We start from the raw sequence: 10848 nt of genomic DNA, 5'->3' as shown, positions 1-10848 counted from the left end.
ATAAACAAAATCTATACTACTAGGTTCAGGAAAAGTTGGGATTGTAGTTTTAAAACTCCGCCCAGTACACAGGGACGCTATATTAGTCGGTGATATTGGCAAACTTTAACTTTTGTCTTACTTTTTGACATGCGTTTTTTTCAAAAGGGAAGCTAATAAGGAAAGTTCTCGATTAAAAAAAAAATAAAGTGCAGTGTGTCATTGCGGCAAGAAATATATATGAAAACTTTTTTAATGATGTGTGAACACTGGTTTGACCCACCTGCTAGCTGCAAAGAAACGTAATTATCGGCCTATGATGATTATATGGAGATGACTTTAAAATTTGAATTTTGGTGGATAGTTGTCTCATTGGCAATCATACCACATCTCCTTATTTTCATATCGTAGGGTAAAGAAATATGCCTTCCATAATCTGACAGATAATCCCTTGCTATGACAGGGTGTTCATACAGCTGGATGTATAAATACCTCGGGGGTGGGGGGGAGGGGGCACTTCAATACTTAATTGATAGGGGTGCCGCTGGGGCCCACCTTTTTCATTTAATTTAAATTTCAAAAATGTATAACTTTTCATATATTGCGTAGGTAAAAATGTAACCTTTTCCCTATATTGCTTGGGTTTCATGTAGTGTAATGTAAGACTAGAATACCAAAGTGTTAAAAGAGAAAATTTGGTTAATAAAATCACACCCAGGAACACCAAGAAAGATGACAGACGAAGAAGTTATTGAAACTTTATTGACCTTATCATATATTTTTGATAGTTTTCCCGACCTATTCACATATTTTCAAGCTTGAAAAGGTGACCTATTCCAGTGGCACGTCCTATCACCTTGAATATAGGAAGTGCCCCCCCCCCCCCCCCGCCCCCTCCCGAGATAAATACGCAGCCTCTTAGGGTAAAAAGGAGGAATTTCGTCCATACCAAGCATGCATTGTCCATTCATTTTCTAGTGGCAGCAGTCCATACAATTTTTGTGTTAACAAGAGTGCACAAGCTGAAATGTCTCACCTGCTTTACTAATCATCAATGGTCAATCGATCATTCATGATTGGTTATATGTTGATATTCCTAAAGATAAAGTTTTACTACAAGGATCAGAAAAATTTGATATTATCAATGATCATGAAAATGATCAGATAAACCAATCCAAGCCAGCCTTACACAGTGGCGGAACCAGAATTTTTCATGAAAGGGGTAGGGGGGACTGCCTAAGAGAGGCTTGCTCCAGTCACGCTTCAGTGATTCTCTATATAATCAACAAATGGTCCCTCCCCCTAAATCCGCCTCTGTTACAATCACCCCATCAACCAAATATTTTGAAACATATATAGTATGCCAGTAACAGACAAAACCATGAACATGAGGTTAAGTTCAGATAGACCCTGCAAGACAGGCATATTTGTTTTCCATTCATTATTTTGTAAATAAATCATGCCTCTAGTTTTCTCATTTGAATTGTTTTAAATTGTACATTTGTCATTTGGAGGCCTTTTATACCAAACTATGCAGTATAGGTTTTACTCATTGTCGAAGGTCGTATGGTGACATTTAGTTGTTTATTTCTGTGTCATTTGGTCTCTTGTGGAGTGTCTCATTTACAACCATATCACATCTTTTTACTTAATATTTCAATATTTACATTTAATAATCATACCATACACCAAATATAATAACCTATTGATTACACAATGTAGCATGTTAAAAGAGGACTTACCATTGACCAATGAACCTTGCAAATGTGGTCAATGAAAACTGCCAGACAGACATGTACTCCTTACATTTGTGAATTGTGAATCATTGCATACATATAGTTTATCTACTACATGTACTTTAAGTATTAGAAAAAACAGACAAAAACACAATAAATTGCTTCGCTAAGCGCAGCTGGATACGACCGCAGATGTCCAACCCTGAAAAGTTGGGGCCAAAATGGACACAATATTCACGCTTGATACAGGTCTGAATTTGAATTGTAACTAAATTTTTGACACATAATAGGTTTCTGACACAGAATAACTGTAGTCAAAGAACTGCAATACACTATGCTGTCGAAAAATATTTGAAGAAATTTTCTTTTAATTTCTGAAATCTGAAATGAGAAAAATTGCCCCCCCTTCAATTTTATTCACCTCCCCCTTTCCCTTCTTCCCCCCCAAAAAATCTTTCCCTCAAGATATGGTCAGTATCTCAATTCAAATTTCAAATGGAGTTTTCAACCATAATTACCCATTTAAATATATCATAAAAGTTTTAAAATATAAAATGACATACATAGTCATGGCTAAAATTAATATATTAATTAATAGTAACTACTAAAAATAAATTGACAGCTAATCGCCTCAAGACAACCATCATTTCTTAATACATAATTTACAAGCAGTGTAAGGGAGGTAATCAAACAGTGTTCTTTTAATTGATTTGGATTACCTCCCTCACGCTGCTTTTAAATTGTCTCAATTGCTTTTAACCAGAAAAACCCTTGTTTTCCCCTAATTACTAATTGGTTTGAGCCATAACCCCCCAAAATCAATCCTAACCATCCCTTTGAAGTATGGAAACTTGTGGTATAATTTCAGAGAGATTCATACACTTTAACACAAGTTATTGTCTAGAAACTACAAAAATGCTTATTTGGGCCCCTTTTTGGCCCCTAATTCCTAAACAGTTGGGACCATAACCCCCAAAATCAATCCCAACCTTCCTTTTGTGGTTATAAACCTTGTGTTAGAATTTTATTGATTTCTATTGACTAATACTAAAGTTATTATCCGGAAACCATCTGTCTTCGTGAGGTTTTTATTAATGCAAATAATGCGACAGGGAGAATATCACAATAATAAGAACTTGCATTCTGAAAACTGAAATATAGATCTTTATGCGGATTTTTTTGTAATCGCAATAATTAAACTCGCAATTTAGTCCATTTGTCAAAAATCGCAATAATAAATGCACGCAATAAGTTCTGAATTTACAGTAGGTAAAAATGTTGTCAATTAATAGTGAGACACAAGTTTTCCCAGACAATATATAATTCTTTTGTTTTTTTGTTTGGTTGCTGTCTCATTGAACAAAACTGTATTTTATTTCTCCTTTTATCCAGAAAATATAACTTTTGAAATAGAAACTGAACAGCATATGGATGGAAAACAAATGCCAAATGATGTAAAATAATTCAAGTTGCAATTTAGGTCAGGGGTTGGTGAGGTTAAAGATGTGGCAAAGGCATGTGCATTTACCACAACTGCCACTTGGTATTATGATTTCCAAAATTTACAAATCTCATAGCTACCTTCTGTATTAAAGACAACTGCATATATTGCAGTTTGCATATCATGAATTGTGTTTGCAGCAAAATTGACTACAGACAGCAAAAAAAAAAAAAATTAATTCAGCTCTATTAAAATTCATTTTTTGAAACATTTTTTATTTTTATTCCTCAAATGTCTATGAGATCAAATTTATAAAACATTTATTAGCATTGTTAATTTCAATATACTAGTAATTGTTGACAAGTATACATCATGTACATGTACAATCATTAGCTGATCAGCTTTATATTTTCATTATTTTTATATCAATATTAATCTTCAGTGTTTTCATAAGACTCAATAATCTGTATTCATCATTGGGACAGGTAGGTAAATTAGGTCCTTTTGATCTTGGATTTTTTTTATGGATTTTGACAGCACTAAAGCATATAGTTCCAAGTTATAGTTGATCTTGGCTTCTTAAGTGGATTATGACAACACATTGCATATAGATACCAAGTGTAGATGATCTTGGGTTCTCTCATATGGATTCTGACAGTACTTTGATTATACATGTACATGTAGTTCCAAGTATTGTTGATCTTGGCTCCTAATGTTGGTTGTTCTTAAGTTTCAGCACTTTACATAAAGTTCCCAATTGCAAGACAAGATGATACTGGCTTCTCCTGTAAATTCTGTCAGTACTTTGCCAATAGTTTCCAAGTAAAGTTGAACATTCCAGGATCTTTCACAACAAATCACTCCTTCCTCTTACATGTACTTGAAGTTTGAAATAAAATGTCAGAGTAATTCTGTCAGAAAATCAACCATGATTGACATTTAAAAGCACAATCAAATTCGTATTTTAAATATAAAATGGGGAATGTGTCCATGGGACACAGATGATGCCCCCGCTTGCATATAAAGTTATAAAGGAACATTACTAAAGAACAGTAAGAGTGACACTACCCAACTTTTTACTTGATCTGAGTTTTGTTGTAATAAGTAATGTGTATAAGTTTCATAACATTTGGACGAGGCAAACTAAAGTTAGAGAATGGAAACAAAAAATTCAGCAATTTTTCCATTTGTAAAGGGGCATAGTTCTAGAACAGTAAAAGTGACCCCACCAAAAAAAATTCAAATTTGATCTGTGTTTGTTGGTAATAAGCATTTTGTATAAGTTTCATAACATTTGGTTGAGACAAACTGAAGTTAGAGAACGGAAACCAATTTTGGGACGTACGTACAGACAAGGGTAAAACTTAATGCCCCCTCCGCTACGGCGTAAAACAATGAATAATTTGTGGCAACAATAATGAGCAAACAAAATAAAATTACATGCACAGCAAGTGTAAATAGTGATTTTGTTTTTATATGTTGAATACAGACTTTTCGGGGCATGCTGTTTCGCTGCCAGGGACAAGTTATTTTTCTGCCTAAAAATTCTGAAATGCAGTTGAGCTACATTTGTACTCCTCGTCAACTAAATTATGCTGAGGTGTCTTGTACCTTGTTTTGAATATGGGATACACAAATTTTGTATTTAAAAATACTAAGCACAAAACAATAATAAATAAATTTGGTGTATTTACTTTCTTCTGATTGGTTAAAAGTATTACCTTTATTTTCAATGTTGTCAATTTTTATGGCGACACGCCCACTCTGACGTTGTGTATTCATACGCCAACATGTGTGTACGTTGTTATTGTTAATATAAATAATATAAAAAGCTCTTTGAGCCTTATTTTTGATAGAAATTTATTTATAATGAATTTTTCAACTCAAATGTATGTGTTATTTGAAAAACAAGATAAGCCCTACGTGTATGTTTAAACCTGATAGTTATGAAATTTTTTATACCAAAGAGAGACGGGGGGGGGGGGGGGGGGGGGATTTAATTGTAAACAAATTGTGATCAAGACAAATCCATCAATAAAATGTTTACAAATTAGGCTATTCATATTCTCAAAAAAACAAACGAATCAATCGAACCCCATGAGCGGGTGGACAGGGGTAAGGGAACATGGGAATGAGGGATCAAGAAGCGAGAAAAGGGGGTAATATGTGCATGTCCGTTAGTAAGCCTGGTCTGAAGTGAAAATAAAAGTAACTAATTTGGTAGAAGTAAATCTTATGAAGATTATAAATAAAAAAACCCTTTGATCTCGTGTGAGTCACTTTATTTTTAAACAATAAAAATAAACCTAATATAGCTTTATTTTATTGTGTTATAGAAGTTTACTAACAAAAGCATGATTTAGATTAAAGGAAGGGTACAAACAGACTCAGGGTGCGAATGTAAAAGGGATGAACGTGAATTGGAGCGAACATGATTTTGGGTGAAAAGACAAGAATTCGAAAAGAGGGGGGGGATGAATAATCTGGGTAATATATTTTGCCATTTTTTTGTCCGGGAGCAAGGAGGATGGAAGTAGAAGTTAGGGGAGAAAATTTTAGAGTAAAAGGGAAGAGAAAGAGAGGTTGTGGATGGGGAGTGGGAATCATGTTGGACTATATGAACCCCTGTCCGAGGGACACAACAACATAACTAAACAAGTTAATAATCAACTGAATAATACAAACATAGTATATCCAACATCACAAGCCACTGTAAATACTATCAATCAAACATCACAGCAATCAAATAATATTACATGTAGACCTAAAAAAAATTCATTCAAGGAAATAACAGAGGATATTCTCATTGTGGACAACATCAAGGAACCTGAAAAGTGTAAAAATAGTACAGATATCAGAAGAGAAATTAGCAAAAAAGAAAAGGGTTCAAATAAAGTTCAATTTTCATATAAACTTCCCTTGGGAGGAATTGCCCTCCATTTCCTATCATCAGAAGAGAAGAAAAAAATCAAAGAAAGAGACGCTAAAGAAATATTTGGTGAAGACAGTGTTGCACATAGTCCAGCAAATCATTTTCATGACCATAGTATAATAGGTTTTGCTAAAAATATACCATTAAATATACAGTTGGATAAACTCAAATCAGAAATTGAATACCAAACAGGAGGAAATATTTCTGTAATTTGTAGACTCCATTTTTGGGATACAAAACGTCCTATGAGAGTAGTTAAAATCTTCTTTGATAGCCCATCTGATTTAAATAAATCCCTAAATATAGAAATTGCCAATGTTTCCAGTAACATCACCAAGAAAATCAAAGTTGAAAAAAAAAGAAACGTCAAGTTTGTTAGATGTTATAATTGTCAGTATCTTGGTCATCCTGCTAACCAGTGTCAGGACAAAAAACATTGCCACCACTGTGGATCAAATTCCTGTTCAGAATTTTACTGTACAAAACCAGCAACCTGCAGAAACTGTGAAGGAAATCATAAATCATCATCATCTCACTGCCCAGCCTTCATTCGCTTTATCAATCAACATAAATTTAAAAACTGTATTTAACCATATAGACGTAGTCAACATGAAAATCTTATTTCTAAATACTCAATCTTTTAAAACAGCAACTGGACTCAAAGAAATATGTGAAAAATATAACATTGACATCCTATGTATAAACGAATCATTTGAATCCGAAAAAAATCCACTCTCTTTTGGTGATTGGAAACCTATTACCTCACCTAGACCAAACAAAGCAAGGGGAGGATTTGCAATATTTTTAAAGCCAAGCATTCATTTCATAGGACAAAGACAGGACCATTTTGAAATAAAAGAAATTGAAATGGTCAGTATTGAAGTTAAAGATAGCAAAAATAAAACATTTCATCTTTGGGTACCTTACATCCCACCAGATAAACCAGAGTTAATGAAAAAGCTTTGTACACATATTCAACAAAAAAATTTAAACAATTTAATATTGGTAGGTGATCTAAATGCTAAATCCTTTGAATGGAACAATACTGTAGAAAATAAACATGGAGAGCTTCTAGAACATTGTATGACAACATCAAAGCTAATATGTGTTAATGATGGACAGGCTACAAGAAGAGCAAGCAATTCTGTAATTGACTTATTTCTAGTTTCCAGGCAACTATTTAATGATGTAAAAACTTGTATAACATTAACTCATGAAAAGGTACAATCAGACCTTATTGCAGTATTGTTAGATGTTAATGCGGGAAATCCTCATGAAGAGAATACATCAGAACAAGAATATTGGAATATAAAAAAATGTGATTGGAACGCATGGAAAGAAACAACAAAAGAATCATTTTCAAAATTATCCTTTCCTCAAAATGAAGATATAGAAAATAACTACAGCCGATTTGAAGAAACTTTAACAAATTGTATGACAAAATGCATTCCCTTAGTCAAACCAAAGAAAATAATAACCAATAATACAACACCCTCCATGGTGGAATGATGATATCAGAGAAATAAAAGGAAAACTAAACAAAGCCAAAAAGAAATTTTAAATTAAAAAGTACACCAGAAAATTTTGAATATGTTGTAGAAGCAGAAAATGATTTTGAGATGACAAAAAAAGATGCCCAAAATAAATGGTCTGAAGACCTGTGTGAAAAAATTGGAGAAGCAAAACTTTAAGGGAAAAATGGTCAAATTTAAAAAAACTAACTAAAAAGAAATCTGAAAATTTAGTACATCCATTGCAAGAAAATAATGGAAATATTCTTTTCACTGAATCAGAAAAATCAAACATCCTTAAAAACACCTTCTTTGAAGGTTATCATTTAAAGGCAAATGAGTTTAATCAACAATTCTATGATGACATCACACAGCAATACATCAACATTAGTACTTCTAATCAGGAAGAAAATACAGATAACATCAAGTACAATGATTATATTACCATGGAAGAGTTGGAAGGATCCATCTTTAAATTAAAAAAAGAATCAGCTCCAGGTCCAGACTTCTTCTTTACAGAACTTTTCATCAATGGTGGAAGCCAATTAAAATCCAAACTTTTAGAAATCATTAACCAGTCATGGGAAGAAGGAATTATTCCTTTAAATTGGAGAAGAGCAAGTATCAAATTTATAAAAAAAATTTATAAACCAAATTACAATTTACCGTCATTTTACAGACCTATCAGCTTAACTAGTGTAGTGGCAAAATTAATGGAAAGAATTATAACGTATAGATTAGAAGGATTTGTAGAAATGAACAACATTATGGACCAAGAGCAAGAAGGTTTCCGACATTTTAGAGGTACAACAAATGCCTTATTATCTTTAACACAAGCTATTTTTGATGGATTTAACAAAGACAAAACCACTATTGTAATTTTTATCGATTTTGAAAAAGCTTATGACAGCGTTTGGAGAGAGGGTCTAATGGTAAATTTGTACAACAACGGAATCAAAGGAAAAATGTGGATGTGGATAAATGCCTTCCTCAGTCACCGAGAAGCTAGATGCATGGTAAACAATTACAAAAGTCCTTGGTTTCAAACCAGTATTGGTTTACCACAAGGATCTGTTATCTCCCCAATCCTGTTTAACATCTTCATAAAAGATATTTTTAAATCCGTGTCTGCAGACTGCTGTAAGTTTGCAGATGATGCAACTATTTGGCATTCACATTCAGATCCAAAAGTTATACAAACAAAACTGCAAAAAGACCTCAATCAAGTACTAAAATGGAGCAATGATTGGAGAATGAAACTAAGCATTCAAAAAACAGAGTACAGTATATTCAGTAAAGAAAAAAATAAAGTCCAAAATATCAAACTAAAGCTTGGTAACACAATTTTAAAATACAACCCTAATCCGGTTATACTTGGATTAAAATTAGATGAACAATTAAATTTCAAAAGTCACATAGAATCTACAGTAAAGAAAGCCAAAAGATCTTTAGGAATTATAAGAGAAATCAAGGGAATAGCATTAATACCAACCAAGACACTTATTCAAATATATGACAGCTTAGTATGTTCAATTTTTAATTATGCTAGCAGCATTTGGCAATCCAGCACTTCTGGTCATCTTGACAAATTGAATGAAATACAGAGAAAAGGGTTAGCAATGTGTTTAGATTTACCATCTTACTCATCTCTTGAAGCATTAGAAGTACTTAGTGGAACATTACCAATAGATTTAAGAAGAGAAGAAATGGCCATCAGAGAGTTAAGAAAAATTAATTCATACAGTAATAATGTCCCAATTAAAAGGAAATTTGAAATTTGGAAAGAGGAGGAACATCCAGAAAACATTATATCACCATTAGGAAAAATGTATCAACAAACAGAAGACATGAGAGACACAGAATTGGTTGATATAAACAAGATCGAACCTCAGTATGAATACCAAGGTCTGGTATCAATTATCAGAGCCCCTGACTACTGGCGTAATATAGGCAGCTCAAAATCCAGAACAACAGCCCAATTAGAGGAAGGAAAACAAATTATCTGTGAACAACTCAAATCTCAAACTCCAAACACAGCAGTCGCATTTACAGATGGGTCATGTTTGGGAAATCCAGGCCCATGCGGTGCTGGAGCTATAATTTACATCAATGATCAAGAAGAAAAATTAAAAAGACCTGTCTCTAACAAAGGATCAATCTTGTTAGCTGAACTGATAGCAATAAAACTTGTACTTGATTACATAGAATCTTTTTCAAAAACACAATTTGAAACTTTAACTATATTTTCGGACAGTCAAACCGCATTAGGAATCTTAACTCTAAATTGGAAAAGTGACAACTATCATCAAACCATTAACGAAATAAAAGGAAAAATAAAAAAATTTAAATGAACATGGAATTTTAATCAACTTAAACTGGACACCAGGCCATGCCAACATAAAAGGAAATGATGAGGCAGACACCTTGGCAAAAGAAGCTGAAACACTAGCAGTTGATGACATAGTATTTACAAAACATGATGTAAAAAAGGGCAGCTAGAAATTCCGTTACAAAAAAAATGGCAACGCAGATGGGAAAACAGCAATGCTGGACGTCACTATTTCAGATTTCATCCTGAAGTTAAAAATAAAGTAAAAAAAAGACTTCCCGTCAAAAAAAATGTACAACATAATCAACAGTTTACGAACAGGTTATTCCAAATTAAATGCATACCAATTTATAATAAACCAGCACATTAACTCTGAAACCTGTGATCACTGCAAACAAAAAAGAAAATGTACAACACTACCTTTTTGAATGTGATCTGTATTCAGATGCTAGATACAAATTATTTCATCAAATCTACTTCATAACAGGACATATTCCAACAGATTTAGACAATTTATTAACAATCAATTTGCCAAATGCAGAAAATATCACTCAACTATTAGCAGAGTACATAGAGGAAACAAACCGTTTTAGTTGATAATTTAATACAATTTTTTTTGAATTTTTCATGTCATTTCAATTATCTGATTATTCTGATTAACCAATTTGTTTTATTTTTTTTTTTAAGTACATTTTTTCTTTAATATTTTTTAAAACGCGCCACCTACAATATCTAAGTACAAAGGAGAAACTACATAAGTGATTATAATTTTACAAGAGAGGATAATTTACAAGAGAGATTACCCTGTCATCACGACAAAGATTGAAGATTGAAGATTATGGGGTACACCATTTTACTAGTCATTATAGACGTTAAAGATAAATATTTTACTCCTTTTGACCCTAACGTGGCTACGAAAT

The sequence above is a fragment of the Mytilus californianus genome, unplaced genomic scaffold (assembly GCF_021869535.1).
Source record: "Mytilus californianus isolate M0D057914Y unplaced genomic scaffold, xbMytCali1.0.p SCAF_6, whole genome shotgun sequence".
Classification (NCBI taxonomy): domain Eukaryota; kingdom Metazoa; phylum Mollusca; class Bivalvia; order Mytilida; family Mytilidae; genus Mytilus; species Mytilus californianus.
The sequence above is the reverse complement of the archived record's forward strand: the minus strand, read 5'-3'. Positions refer to the sequence as shown.